General features: G+C 41.2%; 1 protein-coding gene across 1 annotated transcript in view; it reads left to right on the top strand.

Annotated features, from left to right (window-relative positions):
* Window positions 1-17,797, top strand: part of TNRC18 (trinucleotide repeat containing 18) — a 466,016-nt gene that overhangs the window by 446,345 nt on the left and 1,874 nt on the right. The gene's annotated exons all lie outside the window — the stretch shown is intronic.

Here is a 17,797-nt window from a genome sequence, read left to right as displayed (position 1 = left end):
GAGAGTCTTTTGGCAGATGGTAATCCTGGCAAGGGTACAAAATGAGCCGTCTTAGTGAACCTGTCGACCACCACCCAGATAGTATTGTTCCCAGTGGACAAGGGAAGATCGGTAATAAAGTCCATGGATACATGAGTCCAAGGCTGGTGAGGTATAGGCAATGGTTGGAGTAATCCTGAAGGAAGTTGGCGTGGAGTTTTGTTCATGGCACATTGTGTGCATACTGAGACGTAATCCTTCACATCTTGAGAGAGTGTAGGCCACCAGACATGTTGTTTGAGGTTTCGAGTGGTAATACTGATGCCAGGATGTCCAGAAAGGGGACTATCATGAGCCCAAAATAAAATCTTGGAACGAAGGCGTTCAGGAACAAAGAGTAAACCATTGGGAGGTTTACAGGACAAAGGAAGATGCTCTTGAGCGGACTGTAATTCTTGTAACCAAGAAGTTGTTAACTGGGCAATGACTTCATGAGGTTGGAGAATGGTACCAGACTCAGGAACTGGGGTATCTTGAAATTGTCTGGAAAGTGCGTCTGCTTTAATATTTTTTGAACCAGGTATGTAAGACAAATTATAGTGAAACCGAGAGAAGAATAAGGACCAGCGTGCTTGCCTGGAATTTAGTCGTTTGGCTGTTTGGAGATACAGAAGGTTCTTATGATCAGTAAGTATAGTAAATGGCAAAGAAGTACCTTCCAGCCAATGTCTCCATTCATCCAATGCCATCTTGATGGCAAGCAACTCTTTATTCCCTACGTCATAGTTAAATTCGGAAGGAGTGAATTTTTTAGAGAAAAAAGCAACAGGATGAATCCTTCCAGTCTCTGGTATTCGTTGAGACAGAACCGCTCCAGCAGCAACAGAGGAAGCATCCACCTCCAGAATAAATTGAAACTCAGGATTTGGATGACGAAGGATAGGAGCTGAGGAAAAAGCTTCTTTGAGAGATTCAAAAGCTTCTATAGCCTCAGACGGCCATACTTTACAGTTTTGTCCTTTTCTTGTGAGAGAAGTAAGAGGAGAAGTAATAGTAGCAAAATTCTTGATGAACTTTCTGTAATAATTGGCGAAGCCTAGGAAACGTTGTAAAGCCTTCAAAGAATCAGGTCTAGGCCAATCCAAAATGGCAGAAAGTTTAGTAGGGTCCATTTCGAATCCAGATGCCGATATTACATAACCCAGAAAGGGTATGGATTTTTGATGGAAAGAACATTTCTCCAGTTTAGCAAACAGATGGAATTCTCTTAGACGTTGAAGTACTTTCTTGACGTGGTGCACATGATCTTGGTGGTTCTGAGAAAAAATTAAGATGTCGTCCAGGTATATGATAACAAAAATATTCAAAAAATCACGAAAGATCTCATTTACAAAATGCTGGAAAACCGCCGGAGCATTGCATAGCCCGAAGGGCATGACCAAATATTCATAATGCCCAAATCGAGTGTTAAAGGCAGTCTTCCACTCATCTCCTTTGCGTATACGGATCAAGTTGTATGCACCACGTAGGTCGAGTTTGGTGAAAATGGTGGCTCCCTGAAGATAAGTAAAAAGTTCAGGAATAAGGGGCAGAGGATAACTGTTCTTGATGGTAATCTGATTCAATCCACGATAATCAATACAGGGTCTTAATCCGCCATCCTTTTTTCCCACAAAAAAGAAACCAGCCCCTACAGGGGAAGAGGAGGGTCGAATAAATCCTCTAGCCAGATTGTCTTTTATATATTCTTCCAGAGCCATGTTTTCTGGTTTAGAAAGTGGATATGTCTTGCCTCGAGGATAGGCAGCCCCAGGAAGGAGGTCAATGGGACAATCAAAAGGGCGATGAGGAGGAAGACGTTCCGCTTCTTTTTTGGAGAAGACATCCACAAAGTCATGGTAATGCATAGGTAAGGATTCCGGAGTTTCAACTGTGAGAGCAATAGTGAGTGGTAACTTAGTAATCTTTTGAAGACATTTAGTCTGGCATGTAGATCCCCAGGAAGTGAGTTCACCGAAAGTCCAAGAAAAAATGGGATTGTGAATCTGGAGCCAGGGTAATCCCAAGATAATGGGAAATTGCGGAGTGGGAATGACATTGAAACAAATTGTCTCAGAATGAAGTATTCCTACGGTGAGGATTAAGGGTTGAGTAGAAAACTGAATGTATCCAGAACCCAAAGGATCTCCACTGACCGTAGAGACTGAAATGGAATACTCCTTCTTTAGTAAGGGTATAGAATGAGTAGAAACAAATGTAGAGTCAATGAACACACCTCCAGCACCAGAATCAATTAGAGCTTGGGTATAGATCTTCTTATGTCCAATTAGAAGAGTTACTGGAACAAAGAGTTTCTTGTATAGGGAATGACCACTATTTTGGCTTAACTCAGTTCCCTGGACTAGAGCTAAGCCCTGGCTTTTACTGGCCTAGTAGGACAATCCCTTAATAAATGTCCTTTAAGGCCACAGTACAGACATAAGCCAAGAGTCCGTCTTCTTAAGCGTTCAGTCTCAGTTAATTTTATACTTCCTACTTCCATGGGTTCAGCCTGATCAGTAGTAGGAGAGGCTGGAGTGACTGGATTAGAAAAACGAGGAGCTAAACGAAAAGGAGTTCGAGTGGAAGTCCTCTGTGTTCTATCCTTTTCTTGTTGGCGTTCACGAAACCTGGCGTCGAGACTGATACAGAGATTTATTAAGGCTTCTAAGGACTCTGGAAGTTCACGATACACCAATTCATCCTTGAGACGCTCAGAAAGTCCTTTACGGAAAGCGGCTCTGAGTGCTCCCTGATTCCAAGTGGTTTCAGAGGCAAGGGTGCGGAACTCAATTGCATATTGAGAGACTGGTTGATTTCCTTGACGTAAATCCAGGAGAGTTGCTTCAGCAGCGGATGACCTTCCAGGTTTATCGAATACGTTTGAGAATGTAGATAGAAATGTATCAACATCCAACAGTATAGGATCATTCTTTTCTAGCAAAGGTGACACCCAAGCCAAGGCTTTTCCTTTCATTAAGGAAATAAGAAACGTGATTCTAGAAGAGGCAGTAGCAAAGAGAGTAGGGCTATTTCGGAAATGAAGACGGCATTGATTCAAAAAGCCTCTACATTCTTCAGGATTCCCATCATATTTATCCGGAAGAGGAATCCTGGGACTTAGTTGTACCTGAGACTGATTGTTAGGAATCGGAGGAGGTAATGCCTCAATCGGATTTGGATTGGGATTAGGATTGGGAGGTGCGGTAGCAACCAAATTTTGTAATAGAGCAGTAATTTGATCAAGTTTAGTGTCCAGAGACTGCAAGTGAGTGGCATGAGAACCCAAGAGCTGTCCCTGGTGAGCCACGGCCATAGATAATTCAGTGGGGTCCATTTTTATGGCCCGTTTGTAATGTCAGCCGCTCTGGAATCAATCCGGGATGTAACCCAACTGCTAGCGTGAATTGAAAGCACACGCTAGCACACTGAGAAATATCCAGGACGTGACCCACTCAGGAAGCAGATTAGAAGATAACAAAAATGAATATTGTTCCAGAATGCAGGAAAGCCACAAAGGTTAAAACGTCCCTTTAAGTAGTACAAAGAACAAAAAGGAAATGCTCTTACTTGAAGCTTCTGAAAAAGGTCCTCTTTAGCAGGCTTGTAAAACAAAGGAAAAGTTCTCTTTTGCAGCTTGTAAAAGTATAATGTCCCTTTAAGCAGGCAAAGTTCTCTTTTGCAGCTTGTAAAAGTAAATGTCCCTTTTAAGCAGGTGTATAACAAACAGGCAAAATTCTCTTTTGCAGCTTGTAAAAGTAAATGTCCCTTTTAAGCAGGTGTATAACAAACAGAAAGGCAAAGTTCTCTTTTGCAGCTTGTAAAAGTAAATGTCCCTTTTAAGCAGGTGTATAACAAACAGAAAGGCAAAGTTCTCTTTTGCAGCTTGTAAAAGTAAATGTCCCTTTTAAGCAGGTGTATAACAAACAGAATAGGTTTAAAGGTAAAGGCCAAAGCAAGGTCAGGCAGGCAGAAGTCGGCATCCAAATATCAGCAAAAGGTATAGGCAAAAGACAGGGTCAGGCAAGCAGAAGTCGGCATCCAAGTATCAGCAAAAGGGTAATAGCTACAGGCAAGGTCAGGCAGGCAGAAGTCAATGTCCAAATATCAGCAAGTAGGGATTAGGCAAGAGGCTTGGTCAGGCAGGCAGAAGTCGGTACACAGAAGAACAAAACTGATATGGTACTCACGATCCAGGGAAACAAACAAACGGGCCCAGATTCAGATCTCCCGCCGAGATTTAAAGGGCAGGAGCGTAACCGTCATCAGAGGGGTGTGAGAGAAAGCGTCATGTTGCTAAGCAACATGACGTCAGAGACACAGAGGAGTTCCGGGAGCCGCGGCGACACGGCGATGAACGGAAGCGCTCATGACAAAATCTTTTCAAAGGTTCTCTGTTATCGGTCGTAGGGATTCATCTCCTACCTCCCTTTTCAGATCGACTATATACTCCTTTATACCATTACCTTTGCTGATAGTTTTTCATTACTGGTTTGGCTATCTGCTATATGTGGATGGGTGTCTTTCGGTAAGTATGTTTTTTTAAAATTTAAGACACTCTCAGCTATGGTTTGGCGCTTTATGTATTAATATCAAGTTTTAAATATATGTATTTTACTTATATTTGCCATGAGTCAGGTCTATGTATATTTCCTTTTGCAGACTGTCAGTTTCAATTTGGGAAGCATGTTTAGGAAGTTATTTGTCTTACCTGGGGTATAGTCCTTTTTTCAAATTGACTGTTTTCTCCAACATTGGTGTGTCCGGTCCACGGCGTCAACCTTACTTGTGGGATATTCTCTTCCCCAACAGGAAATGGCAAAGAGTCCCAGCAAAGCTGGTCACATGATCCCTCCTAGGCTCCGCCCACCCCAGTCATTCTCTTTGCCGTTGCACAGGCAACATCTCCACAGAGATGGTTAAGAGTTTTTTGGTGTTTAAATGTAGTTTTATTCTTCTATCAAGTGTTTGTTATTTTAAAATAGTGCTGGTATGTACTATTTACTCTGAAACAGAAAAGGATGAAGATTTCTGTTTGTAAGAGGAAGATGATTTTTAGCAGACAGTAACTAAAATCGATTGCTGTTTCCACACAGGACTGTTGAGATGAAGTAACTTCAGTTGGGGGAAACAGTTAGCAGTCTTTTCCGCTTAAGGTATGACTGGCCATATTTCTAACAAGACCATGTAATGCTGGAAGGCTGTCATTTCCCCTCATGGGGACCGGTAAGCCATTTTCTTAGTTAAACATAAAAGAATAAAGGGCTTCAAAAAGGGCTTAAAAACTGGTAGACATTTTTCTGGGCTAAAACAATTGCTTTACTAGGCATATTATGCAGATTCTAACTAATTATTGGTATTATAATCTTGGGGAACGTTTAGAAAAACGGCAGGCACTGTGTTGGACACCTTTTTCAGATGGGGGCCTTTCTAGTTATAGACAGAGCCTCATTCTGGGACTGTATAGGGGTTAAATGTAAAAACGGCTCCGGTTCCGTTAATTTAAGGGTTAAAGCTCTGAAATTTGGTGTGCAATACTTTTAATGCTTTAAGACACTGTGGTGAAATTTTGGTGAATTTTGAACAATTCCTTCATACTTTTTCACATATTCAGTAATAAAGTGTTTTCAGTTTGAAATTTAAAGTGACAGTAACGGTTTTATTTTAAAACGTTTTTTGTGCTTTGTTGACAAGTTTAAGCCTGTTTAACATGTCTGTACCATCAGATAAGCTATGTTCTATATGTATGAAAGCCAATGTGTCTCCCCATTTAAATTTATGTGATAATTGTGCCATAGTGTCCAAACAAAGTAAGGACAGTAATGCAACAGATAATGATATTGCCCAAGATGATCCCTCAAATGAGGGGAGTAAACATGATACTACATCATCCCCTACTGTGTCTACACCAGTTATGCCCACACAGGAGGCCCTTAGTACATCTAGTGCGCCAATACTTATCCATTACAGCCGTTAATTGTTGCATGGTAATAACTCCATAGCAAATCTTTTATCCAAAATGCCTACTTATCAGAGAAAGCGCGATTGCTCTGTTTTAAACACTGAAGAGCAAGAGGACGCTGATGATAACTGCTCTGACATACCCTCACACCAATCTCAAGGGGCCATGAGGGAGGTTTTGTCTGATGGAGAAATTTCAGATTCAGGAAAGATTTCTCATCAAGCTGAACCTGATGTTGTGACATTTAAATTTAAATTAGAACATCTCCGCGCACTGCTTAAGGAGGTGTTATCTACTCTGGATGATTGTGACAATTTGGTCATTCCAGAGAAATTATGTAAGATGGACAAGTTCCTAGAGGTTCCGGTGCCCCCCGACGCTTTTCCTATACCCAAGCGGGTGGCGGACATAGTAAATAAAGAGTGGGAAAGGCCCGGCATACCTTTTGTTCCCCCCCTATATTTAAGAAATTATTTCCTATAGTCGACCCCAGAAAGGACTTATGGCAGACAGTCCCCAAGGTCGAGGGGGCGGTTTCTACTCTAAACAAACGCACTACTATTCCTATCGAAGATAGTTGTGCTTTCAAAGATCCTATGGATAAGAAATTAGAGGGTTTGCTTAAAAAGATTTTTGTACAGCAAGGTTACCTTCTACAACCAATTTCATGCATTGTTCCTGTCACTACGGCAGCGTGTTTCTGGTTCGAGGAACTAGAAAAATCGCTCAGTAAAGAATCTTCGTATGAGGAGGTTATGGACAGAGTTCAAGCACTTAAATTGGCTAACTCTTTTGTTTTAGATGCCGCTTTGCAATTAGCTAGATTAGCGGCGAAAAATTCAGGGTTTGCTGTCGTGGCGCGCAGAGTGCTTTGGCTAAAGTCTTGGTCAGCGGATGTGTCTTCCAAGACAAAATTGCTTAACATTCCTTTCAAAGGTAAAACATTATTTGGACCTGATTTGAAAGAGATTATTTCAGACATCACTGGGGGAAAGGGCCACGCCCTCCCACAGGATAGGTCTTTTAAGGCTAATAATAAGCCTAATTTTCGTCCCTTTCGCAGAAACGGACCAGTCTCTAATTCTGTATCCTCTAAGCAAGAGGGTAATACTTCACAACCCAAACCAGCCTGGAAACCAATGCAAGGCTGGAACAAGGGTAAGCAGGCCAAGAAGCCTACCACTGCTACCAAAACAGCATGAAGGGATAGCCCCCGATCCGGGACCGGATCTAGTGGGGGGCAGACTTTCTCTCTTTGCTCAGGCTTGGGCAAGAGATGTTCAGGATCCTTGGGCGCTAGAAATAGTTTCTCAAGGTTATCTCCTGGAATTCAAGGAACTACCCCCAAGGGGAAGGTTCCACAGGTCTCAATTATCTTCAAACCAAATAAAGAGACAGGCATTCTTACATTGTGTAGAAGACCTGTTAAAGATGGGAGTGATACATCCAGTTCCAATAAGAGAACAAGGAAGGGGATTTTATTCCAATCTGTTCATAGTTCCCAAAAAAGAGGGAACATTCAGACCAATTTTGGATCTAAAGATCCTAAACAAATTTCTCAGGGTACCATCGTTCAAAATGGAAACTATTCGAACGATCCTACCTACTATCCAGGAAAATCAATTTATGACTACCGTGGATTTAAAGGATGCGTACCTACATATTCCTATCCACAAGGAACATCATCAGTTCCTAAGGTTCGCTTTTCTGGACAAGAATTACCAGTTTGTGGCACTTCCATTTGGATTAGCCACTGCTCCAAGGATTTTCACAAAGGTACTAGGGTCCCTTCTAGCGGTTCTAAGACCAAGGGGCATTGCAGTAGTACCTTACTTGGACGACATCCTGATTCAAGCGTCGTCCCTGTCAAAAGCAAAGGCTCATACGGACATCGTCCTAGCCTTTCTCAGATATCACGGATGGAAGGTGAACAAAGAAAAAAGTTCTCTGTCCCCGTCAACAAGAGTTCCCTTCTTGGGAACAATAATAGATTCCTTAGAAATTAGGTTTCTTTCATGTAATTAGCAAGAGTCCATGAGCTAGTGACGTATGGGATATACATTCCTACCAGGAGGGGCAAAGTTTCCCAAACCTCAAAATGCCTATAAATACACCCCTCACCACACCCACAATTCAGTTTTACAAACTTTGCCTCCGATGGAGGTGGTGAAGTAAGTTTGTGCTAGATTCTACGTTGATATGCGCTCCGCAGCAAGTTGGAGCCCGGTTTTCCTCTCAGCGTGCAGTGAATGTCAGAGGGATGTGAGGAGAGTATTGCCTATTTGAATGCAGTGATCTCCTTCTAAGGGGTCTATTTCATAGGTTCTCTGTTATCGGTCGTAGAGATTCATCTCTTACCTCCCTTTTCAGATCGACGATATACTCTTATATATACCATTACCTCTGCTGATTCTCGTTTCAGTACTGGTTTGGATATCTGCTATATGTAGATGAGTGTCCTGGGGTAAGTAAGTCTTATTTTCTGTGACACTCCTAGCTATGGTTGGGCACTTTGTTTATAAAGTTCTAAATATATGTATTCAAACATTTATTTGCCTTGACTCAGAATGTTCAACTTTCCTTATTTTCAGACAGTCAGTTTCATATTTGGGATAATGCATTTTAATTTAACATTTTTCTTACCTTCAATTTGACTTTTTCCCTGTGGGCTGTTAGGCTCGCGGGGGCTGAAAATGCTTCATTTTATTGCGTCATTCTTGGCGCGGACTTTTTTGGCGCAAAAATTCTATTTCCGTTTCCGGCGTCATACGTGTCGCCGGAAGTTGCGTCATTTTTTGACGTTATTTTGCGCCAAAAATGTCGGCGTTCCGGATGTGGCGTCATTTTTGGCGCCAAAAAGCATTTAGGCGCCAAATAATGTGGGCGTCTTATTTGGCGCGAAAAAATATGGGCGTCACTTTTGTCTCCACATTATTTAAGTCTCATTTTTTATTGCTTCTGGTTGCTAGAAGCTTGTTCTTTGGCATTTTTTCCCATTCCTGAAACTGTCATTTAAGGAATTTGATCAATTTTGCTTTATATATGTTGTTTTTTCTCTTACATATTGCAAGATGTCTCACGTTGCATCTGAGTCAGAAGATACTACAGGAAAATCGCTGTCAAGTGCTGAATCTACCAAAGCTAAGTGTATCTGCTGTAAACTTTTGGTAGCTATTCCTCCAGCTGTTGTTTGTATTGATTGTCATGACAAACTTGTTAAAGCAGATAATATTTCCTTTAGTAAAGTACCATTGCCTGTTGCAGTTCCTTCAACATCTAAGGTGCAGAATGTTCCTGATAATATAAGAGATTTTGTTTCTGAATCCATAAAGAAGGCTATGTCTGTTATTTCTCCTTCTAGTAAACGTAAAAAATCTTTTAAAACTTCTCTCCCTACAGATGAATTTTTAACTGAACATCATCATTCTGATTCTGATGATTCCTCTGGTTCAGAGGATTCTGTCTCAGAGGTTGATGCTGATAAATCTTCATATTTATTTAAAATGGAATTTATTCGTTCTTTACTTAAAGAAGTACTAATTGCTTTAGAAATAGAGGATTCTGGTCCTCTTGATACTAATTCTAAACGTTTAGATAAGGTATTTAAAGCTCCTGTGGTTATTCCAGAAGTTTTTCCTGTTCCTAATGCTATTTCTGCAGTAATTTCCAAAGAATGGGATAAATTGGGTAATTCATTTACTCCTTCTAAACGTTTTAAGCATTTATATCCTGTGCCGTCTGACAGATTAGAATTTTGGGACAAAATCCCTAAAGTTGATGGGGCTATTTCTACCCTTGCTAAACGTACTACTATTCCTACGTCAGATGGTACTTCGTTTAAGGATCCTCTAGATAGGAAAATTGAGTCCTTTCTAAGAAAAGCTTATCTGTGTTCAGGTAATCTTCTTAGACCTGCTATATCTTTGGCTGATGTTGCTGCAGCTTCAACTTTTTGGTTGGAAACTTTAGCGCAACAAGTAACACATCGTGATTCTCATGATATTATTATTCTTCTTCAGCATGCTAATAATTTTATCTGTGATGCCATTTTTGATATTATCAGAGTTGATGTCAGGTTTATGTCTCTAGCTATTTTAGCTAGAAGAGCTTTATGGCTTAAAACTTGGAATGCTGATATGGCTTCTAAATCAACTTTACTTTCCATTTCTTTCCAGGGTAACAAATTATTTGGTTCTCAGTTGGATTCCATTATTTCAACTGTTACTGGTGGGAAAGGAACTTTTTTACCACAGGATAAAAAATCTAAAGGTAAAAACAGGGCTAATAATCGTTTTCGTTCCTTTCGTTTCAACAAAGAACAAAAGCCTGATCCTTCATCCTCAGGAGCAGTTTCAGTTTGGAGACCATCTCCAGTCTGGAATAAATCCAAGCCAGCTAGAAAGGCAAAGCCTGCTTCTAAGTCCACATGAAGGTGCGGCCCTCATTCCAGCTCAGCTGGTAGGGGGCAGGTTACGTTTTTTCAAGGAAATTTGGATCAATTCTGTTCACAATCTTTGGATTCAGAGCATTGTTTCAGAAGGGTACAGAATTGGTTTCAAGTTGAGACCTCCTGCAAAGAGATTTTTTCTTTCCCGTGTCCCAGTAAATCCAGTAAAAGCTCAAGCATTTCTGAAATGTGTTTCAGATCTAGAGTTGACTGGAGTAATTATGCCAGTTCCAGTTCCGGAACAGGGGATGGGGTTTTATTCAAATCTCTTCATTGTACCAAAGAAGGAGAATTCTTTCAGACCAGTTCTGGATCTAAAAATATTGAATCGTTATGTAAGGATACCAACGTTCAAGATGGTAACTGTAAGGACTATCTTACCTTTTGTTCAGCAAGGGAATTATATGTCCACAATAGATTTACAGGATGCATATCTGCATATTCCGATTCATCCAGATCATTATCAGTTCCTGAGATTCTCGTTTCTGGACAAGCATTACCAGTTTGTGGCTCTGCCGTTTGGCCTAGCTACAGCTCCAAGAATTTTTACAAAGGTTCTCGGTGCCCTGCTGTCTGTAATCAGAGAACAGGGTATTGTGGTATTTCCTTATTTGGACGATATCTTGGTACTTGCTCAGTCTTTACATTTAGCAGAATCTCATATGAATCGACTTGTGTTGTTTCTTCAAGATCATGGTTGGAGGATCAATTTACCAAAAAGTTCTTTGATTCCTCAGACAAGGGTAACCTTTCTGGGTTTCCAGATGGATTCAGTGTCCATGACTCTGTCTTTAACAGACAAGAGACGTCTAAAGTTGATTACAGCTTGTCGAAACCTTCAGTCACAATCATTCCCTTCGGTAGCCTTATGCATGGAAATTCTAGGTCTTATGACTGCTGCATCGGACGCGATCCCCTTTGCTCGTTTTCACATGCGACCTCTTCAGCTCTGTATGCTGAAGCAATGGTGCAAGGATTACACGAAGATATCTCAATTAATATCTTTAAAACCGATTGTTCGACACTCTCTAACATGGTGGACAGATCACCATCGTTTAATTCAGGGGGCTTCTTTTGTGCTTCCGACCTGGACTGTAATTTCAACAGATGCAAGTCTCACAGGTTGGGGAGCTGTGTGGGGATCTCTGACGGCACAAGGAGTTTGGGAATCTCAGGAGGTGAGATTACCGATCAATATTTTGGAACTCCGTGCAATTTTCAGAGCTCTTCAGTTTTGGCCTCTTCTGAAGAGAGAATCGTTCATTTGTTTTCAGACAGACAATGTCACAACTGTCGCATACATCAATCATCAAGGAGGGACTCACAGTCCTCTGGCTATGAAAGAAGTATCTCGAATTTTGGTTTGGGCGGAATCCAGCTCCTGTCTAATCTCTGCGGTTCATATCCCAGGTGTAGACAATTGGGAAGCGGATTATCTCAGTCGCCAAACGTTGCATCCGGGCGAATGGTCTCTTCACCCAGAGGTATTTCTTCAGATTGTTCAAATGTGGGAACTTCCAGAAATAGATCTGATGGCGTCCCATCTAAACAAGAAACTTCCCAGGTATCTGTCCAGATCCCGGGATCCTCAGGCGGAGGCAGTGGATGCATTATCACTTCCTTGGAAGTATCATCCTGCCTATATCTTTCCGCCTCTAGTTCTTCTTCCAAGAGTAATCTCCAAGATTCTGAAGGAATGCTCGTTTGTTCTGCTGGTAGCTCCGGCATGGCCTCACAGGTTTTGGTATGCGGATCTTGTCCGGATGGCCTCTTGCCAACCGTGGACTCTTCCGTTAAGACCAGACCTTCTGTCACAAGGTCCTTTTTTCCATCAGGATCTGAAATCCTTAAATTTAAAGGTATGGAGATTGAACGCTTGATTCTTGGTCAAAGAGGTTTCTCTGACTCTGTGATTAATACTATGTTACAGGCTCGTAAATCTGTATCTCGAGAGATATATTATAGAGTCTGGAAGACTTATATTTCTTGGTGTCTTTCTCATCATTTTTCCTGGCATTCTTTTAGAATACCGAGAATTTTACAGTTCCTTCAGGATGGTTTAGATAAGGGTTTGTCCGCAAGTTCTTTGAAAGGACAAATCTCTGCTCTTTCTGTTCTTTTTCACAGAAAGATTGCTATTATTCCTGATATTCATTGTTTTGTACAAGCTTTGGTTCGTATAAAACCTGTCATTAAGTCAATTTCTCCTCCTTGGAGTTTGAATTTGGTTCTGGGAGCTCTTCAAGCTCCTCCGTTTGAACCTATGCATTCATTGGACATTAAATTACTTTCTTGGAAAGTTTTGTTCCTTTTGGCCATCTCTTCTGCCAGAAGAGTTTCTGAATTATCTGCTCTTTCTTGTGAGTCTCCTTTTCTGATTTTTCATCAGGATAAGGCGGTGTTGCGAACTTCTTTTGAATTTTTACCTAAAGTTGTGAATTCCAACAACATTAGTAGAGAAATTGTGGTTCCTTCATTATGTCCTAATCCTAAGAATTCTAAGGAGAAATCGTTGCATTCTTTGGATGTTGTTAGAGCTTTGAAATATTATGTTGAAGCTACGAAATCTTTTCGTAAGACTTCTAGTCTATTTGTTATCTTTTCCGGTTCTAGAAAAGGCCAGAAAGCTTCTGCCATTTCTTTGGCATCTTGGTTGAAATCTTTAATTCATCTTGCCTATGTTGAGTCGGGTAAAACTCCGCCTCAGAGAATTACAGCTCATTCTACAAGGTCAGTTTCTACTTCCTGGGCGTTTAGGAATGAAGCTTCGGTTGACCAGATCTGCAAAGCAGCAACTTGGTCCTCTTTGCATACTTTTACTAAATTCTACCATTTTGATGTATTTTCTTCTTCTGAAGCAGTTTTTGGTAGAAAAGTACTTCAGGCAGCGGTTTCAGTTTGAATCTTCTGCTTATGTTTTTCGTTAAACTTTATTTTGGGTGTGGATTATTTTCAGCAGGAATTGGCTGTCTTTATTTTATCCCTCCCTCTCTAGTGACTCTTGTGTGGAAAGATCCACATCTTGGGTAGTCATTATCCCATACGTCACTAGCTCATGGACTCTTGCTAATTACATGAAAGAAAACATAATTTATGTAAGAACTTACCTGATAAATTCATTTCTTTCATATTAGCAAGAGTCCATGAGGCCCGCCCTTTTTTTGTGGTGGTTATGATTTTGTATAAAGCACAATTATTCCAATTCCTTATTTTGCTTTCGCACTTTTTTATCACCCCACTTCTTGGCTATTCGTTAAACTGAATTGTGGGTGTGGTGAGGGGTGTATTTATAGGCATTTTGAGGTTTGGGAAACTTTGCCCCTCCTGGTAGGAATGTATATCCCATACGTCACTAGCTCATGGACTCTTGCTAATATGAAAGAAATGAATTTATCAGGTAAGTTCTTACATAAATTATGTTTTTTTCTGACAGAGGTCAGAAAATCAAAACTTCTAAGCTCTTGTCAAGTACTTCATTCTGTTCCTCGTCCTTCCATAGCGCAGTGCATGGAAGTAATAGGATTGATGGTTGCAACAATGGACATAGTTCCTTTTGCACGAATTCATCTAAGACCATTACAACTGTGCATGCTCAGACAGTGGAATGGGGATTATACAGACTTGTCTCCGACGATTCAAGTAGATCAAAAGACCAGAGATTCACTCCGTTGGTGGCTGACCCTGGACAATCTGTCACAGGGAATGAGCTTCCGCAGACCAGAGTGGGTCATTGTCACGACCGACGCCAGCCTAGTGGGCTGGGGCGCGGTCTGGGAATCCCTGAAAGCTCAGGGTCTATGGTCTCGGGAAGAGTCTCTTCTCCCGATAAACATTCTGGAACTGAGAGCGATATTAAATGCTCTCAGAGCTTGGCCTCAACTAGCAAAGGCCAAATTCATAAGGTTTCAGTCAGACAACATGACGACCGTTGCATATATCAATCATCAGGGGGGAACAAGGACTTCCCTGGCGATGAAAGAAGTGACCAAGATAATTCAATGGGCGGAGGATCACTCCTGCCACTTGTCTGCGATCCACATTCCAGGAGTGGAAAATTGGGAAGCGGATTTTCTGAGTCGTCAGACATTCCATCCGGGGGAGTGGGAACTCCATCCGGAAATCTTTGCCCAAATAACTCAATTATGGGGCATTCCAGACATGGATCTGATGGCGTCTCGTCAGAACTTCAAGGTTCCTTGCTACGGGTCCAGATCCAGGGATCCCAAGGCGACCCTAGTAGATGCACTAGTAGCACCTTGGACCTTCAACCTAGCTTATGTATTCCCACCGTTTCCTCTCATCCCCAGGCTGGTAGCCAGGATCAATCAGGAGATGGCCTCGGTGATCTTGATAGCTCCTGCGTGGCCACGCAGGACTTGGTATGCAGACCTGGTGAATATGTCATCGGCTCCACCATGGAAGCTACCTTTGAGACAGGACCTTCTTGTTCAGGGTCCATTCGAACATCCGAATCTGGTTTCCCTCCAACTGACGGCTTGGAGATTGAACGCTTGATTTTATCAAAGCGTGGGTTTTCAGATTCTGTAATAGATACTCTGATTCAGGCTAGAAAGCCTGTAACTAGAAAAATTTACCATAAAATATGGAAAAAATATATCTGTTGGTGTGAATCTAAAGGATTCCCATGGAACAAGATAAAAATTCCTAAGATTCTATCCTTTCTACAAGAAGGTTTGGAGAAAGGATTATCTGCAAGTTCTCTGAAGGGACAGATCTCTGCTTTATCTGTTTTACTTCACAAAAGACTGGCAGCTGTGCCAGATGTTCAAGCATTTGTTCAGGCTCTGGTTAGGATCAAGCCTGTTTACAGACCTTTGACTCCTCCCTGGAGTCTAAATCTAGTTCTTTCAGTTCTTCAAGGGGTTCCGTTTGAACCCTTACATTCCGTAGATATTAAGTTATTATCTTGGAAAGTTTTGTTTTTGGTTGCAATTTCTTCTGCTAGAAGAGTTTCAGAGTTATCTGCTCTGCAGTGTTCTCCGCCCTATCTGGTGTTCCATGCAGATAAGGTGGTTTTGCGTACAAGGCCTGGTTTTCTTCCGAAAGTTGTTTCCAACAAAAATATTAACCAGGAGATAGTTGTACCTTCTTTGTGTCCGAATCCAGTTTCAAAGAAGGAACGTTTGTTACACAATTTGGACGTAGTCCGTGCTCTAAAATTCTATTTAGAGGCTACTAAAGATTTCAGAAAAACATCTTCCTTGTTTGTTGTTTATTCTGGTAAAAGGAGATGTCAAAAAGCGACTTCTACCTCTCTTTCCTTTTGGCTTAAAAGCATTATCCGATTGGCTTATGAGACTGCCGGACGGCAGCCTCCTGAAAGAATCACAGCTCACTCCACTAGGGCTGTGGCTTCCACATGGGCCTTCAAGAACGAGGCTTCTGTTGACCAGATATGTAAGGCAGCGACTTGGTCTTCACTGCACACTTTTGCCAAATTTTACAAATTTGATACTTTTGCTTCTTCGGAGGCTATTTTTGGGAGAAAGGTTTTGCAAGCCGTGGTGCCTTCCATTTAGGTGACCTGATTTGCTCCCTCCCTTCATCCGTGTCCTAAAGCTTTGGTATTGGTTCCCACAAGTAAGGATGACGCCGTGGACCGGACACACCAATGTTGGAGAAAACAGAATTTATGCTTACCTGATAAATTACTTTCTCCAACGGTGTGTCCGGTCCACGGCCCGCCCTGGTTTTTTAATCAGGTCTGATGAGTTATTTTCTCTAACTACAGTCACCACGGTATCACATGGTTTCTCCTATATATATTTCCTCCTGTCCGTCGGTCGAATGACTGGGGTGGGCGGAGCCTAGGAGGGATCATGTGACCAGCTTTGCTGGGACTCTTTGCCATTTCCTGTTGGGGAAGAGAATATCCCACAAGTAAGGATGACGCCGTGGACCGGACACACCGTTGGAGAAAGTAATTTATCAGGTAAGCATAAATTCTGTTTTTTCTTTTAAATTTCGCGGGCAAAATTAGGTTTGCGAGGGTGCAAAATGCTGTTATTTATTGCGTCATTCTTGGCGCGAGAATTTTTTTGGCACGAAGGTACGTCTTTGATGACGCAGGTGTGTAATTTCCGGCATCTTAGTTGATGCCTGGTTTCCTTGCACGAGGTTGCGTCTGTTATGACGCAAGTTGCATAATTTCCGGATGTTGTTGGCGCCAAAAAAAAAATCAACTTCCTTTTGCGTTGTGCGTCATACTTGGTGCCAAAAATGTAGTTTATTTTTCTCCCCACTTCCTATATGCCTCTTGCTTTCTATATACTCAGAGGGCTATGCTGTTTGCATTTTTTTCCCATTCCTGAAACTGCCATATAAGGAAATTGTAAATTTTGCTTTAATGTTGTTTTTTCTTTTACATTTTGCAAGATGTCTCAATCTGATCCTGTCGCAGAAGCAACTGTTGGAACCCTGCTGCCTGATCACAGTTCTACCAAAGCTAAGTGTATCTGTTGTAAATTAGCTGAGATTATAGCTCCAGCTGTAGTATGTAACCGTTGTCATAAGAATTTGCACGCAGAAGATGTTTCCATCAGTACTAGTACAATTTCTGTTGTTCCTTCAACATATAATGTACATGATATCCCTGTTGATATGTAAAAATATATTGCTGATGCAATACAGAAGGCTTTGTCTGCTATTCAGCCTTCTAATAAACGTAAAAGGTCTTTTAAAACTTCTCATAAAATTGAAATTTCTAATGACCGACAACATACTGAAATATCCTCCTCTGATGAGGATCTCTCTGATTCAGAAGATCCTACCTCAGACGTTGACACTGACAAATCTACTTATCTTTTCAAGATTGAGTATATTCGTTCCTTGTTAAAAGAAGTGTTTGTTACTTTGGATATTGAGGAGTCTAGTCCTCTTGATATCAAAACTAGTAAACATTTAAATTCTGTTTATAAACCTCCTGTGGTTACTCCAGTTCCTGATGCTATTTCGGATGTGATTGCTAATGAATGGATTAATCCTGGTCCCTTCTTTCATTCCTTCTTCTAGGTTAAAAAGGTTGTACCCTTTGCCAACGGCTAGATTAGAGTTTTGGGAGAAAGTCCCCAAAGTTGATGGGGCTATTTCTACTCTTGCCAAACGTACTACTATTCCTATGGAAGACAGTACTTCTTTTAAAGATCCTTTAGATAGGAAACTTGAATCTTATCTAAGGAAAGCTTATTTATTTTCTGGCTATTTTGTCAGGCCTGCCATTGCTATGGCTGATATATCGGCTGCATCAACCTTTTGGTTGTCTAGCATTGTTCGTTTGCTTCAACATTCTAATCATTTTATCTGTGATGCTATTTTTGATATCATCAAAATTGATGTTAAATCTTTTTCTT

The sequence above is a fragment of the Bombina bombina genome, chromosome 11, assembly GCF_027579735.1.
Source record: "Bombina bombina isolate aBomBom1 chromosome 11, aBomBom1.pri, whole genome shotgun sequence".
In the NCBI taxonomy this organism is placed as follows: domain Eukaryota; kingdom Metazoa; phylum Chordata; class Amphibia; order Anura; family Bombinatoridae; genus Bombina; species Bombina bombina.
Note: the sequence above shows the minus strand (reverse complement) of the source record. Positions and strands in the feature narration are given on the sequence as shown.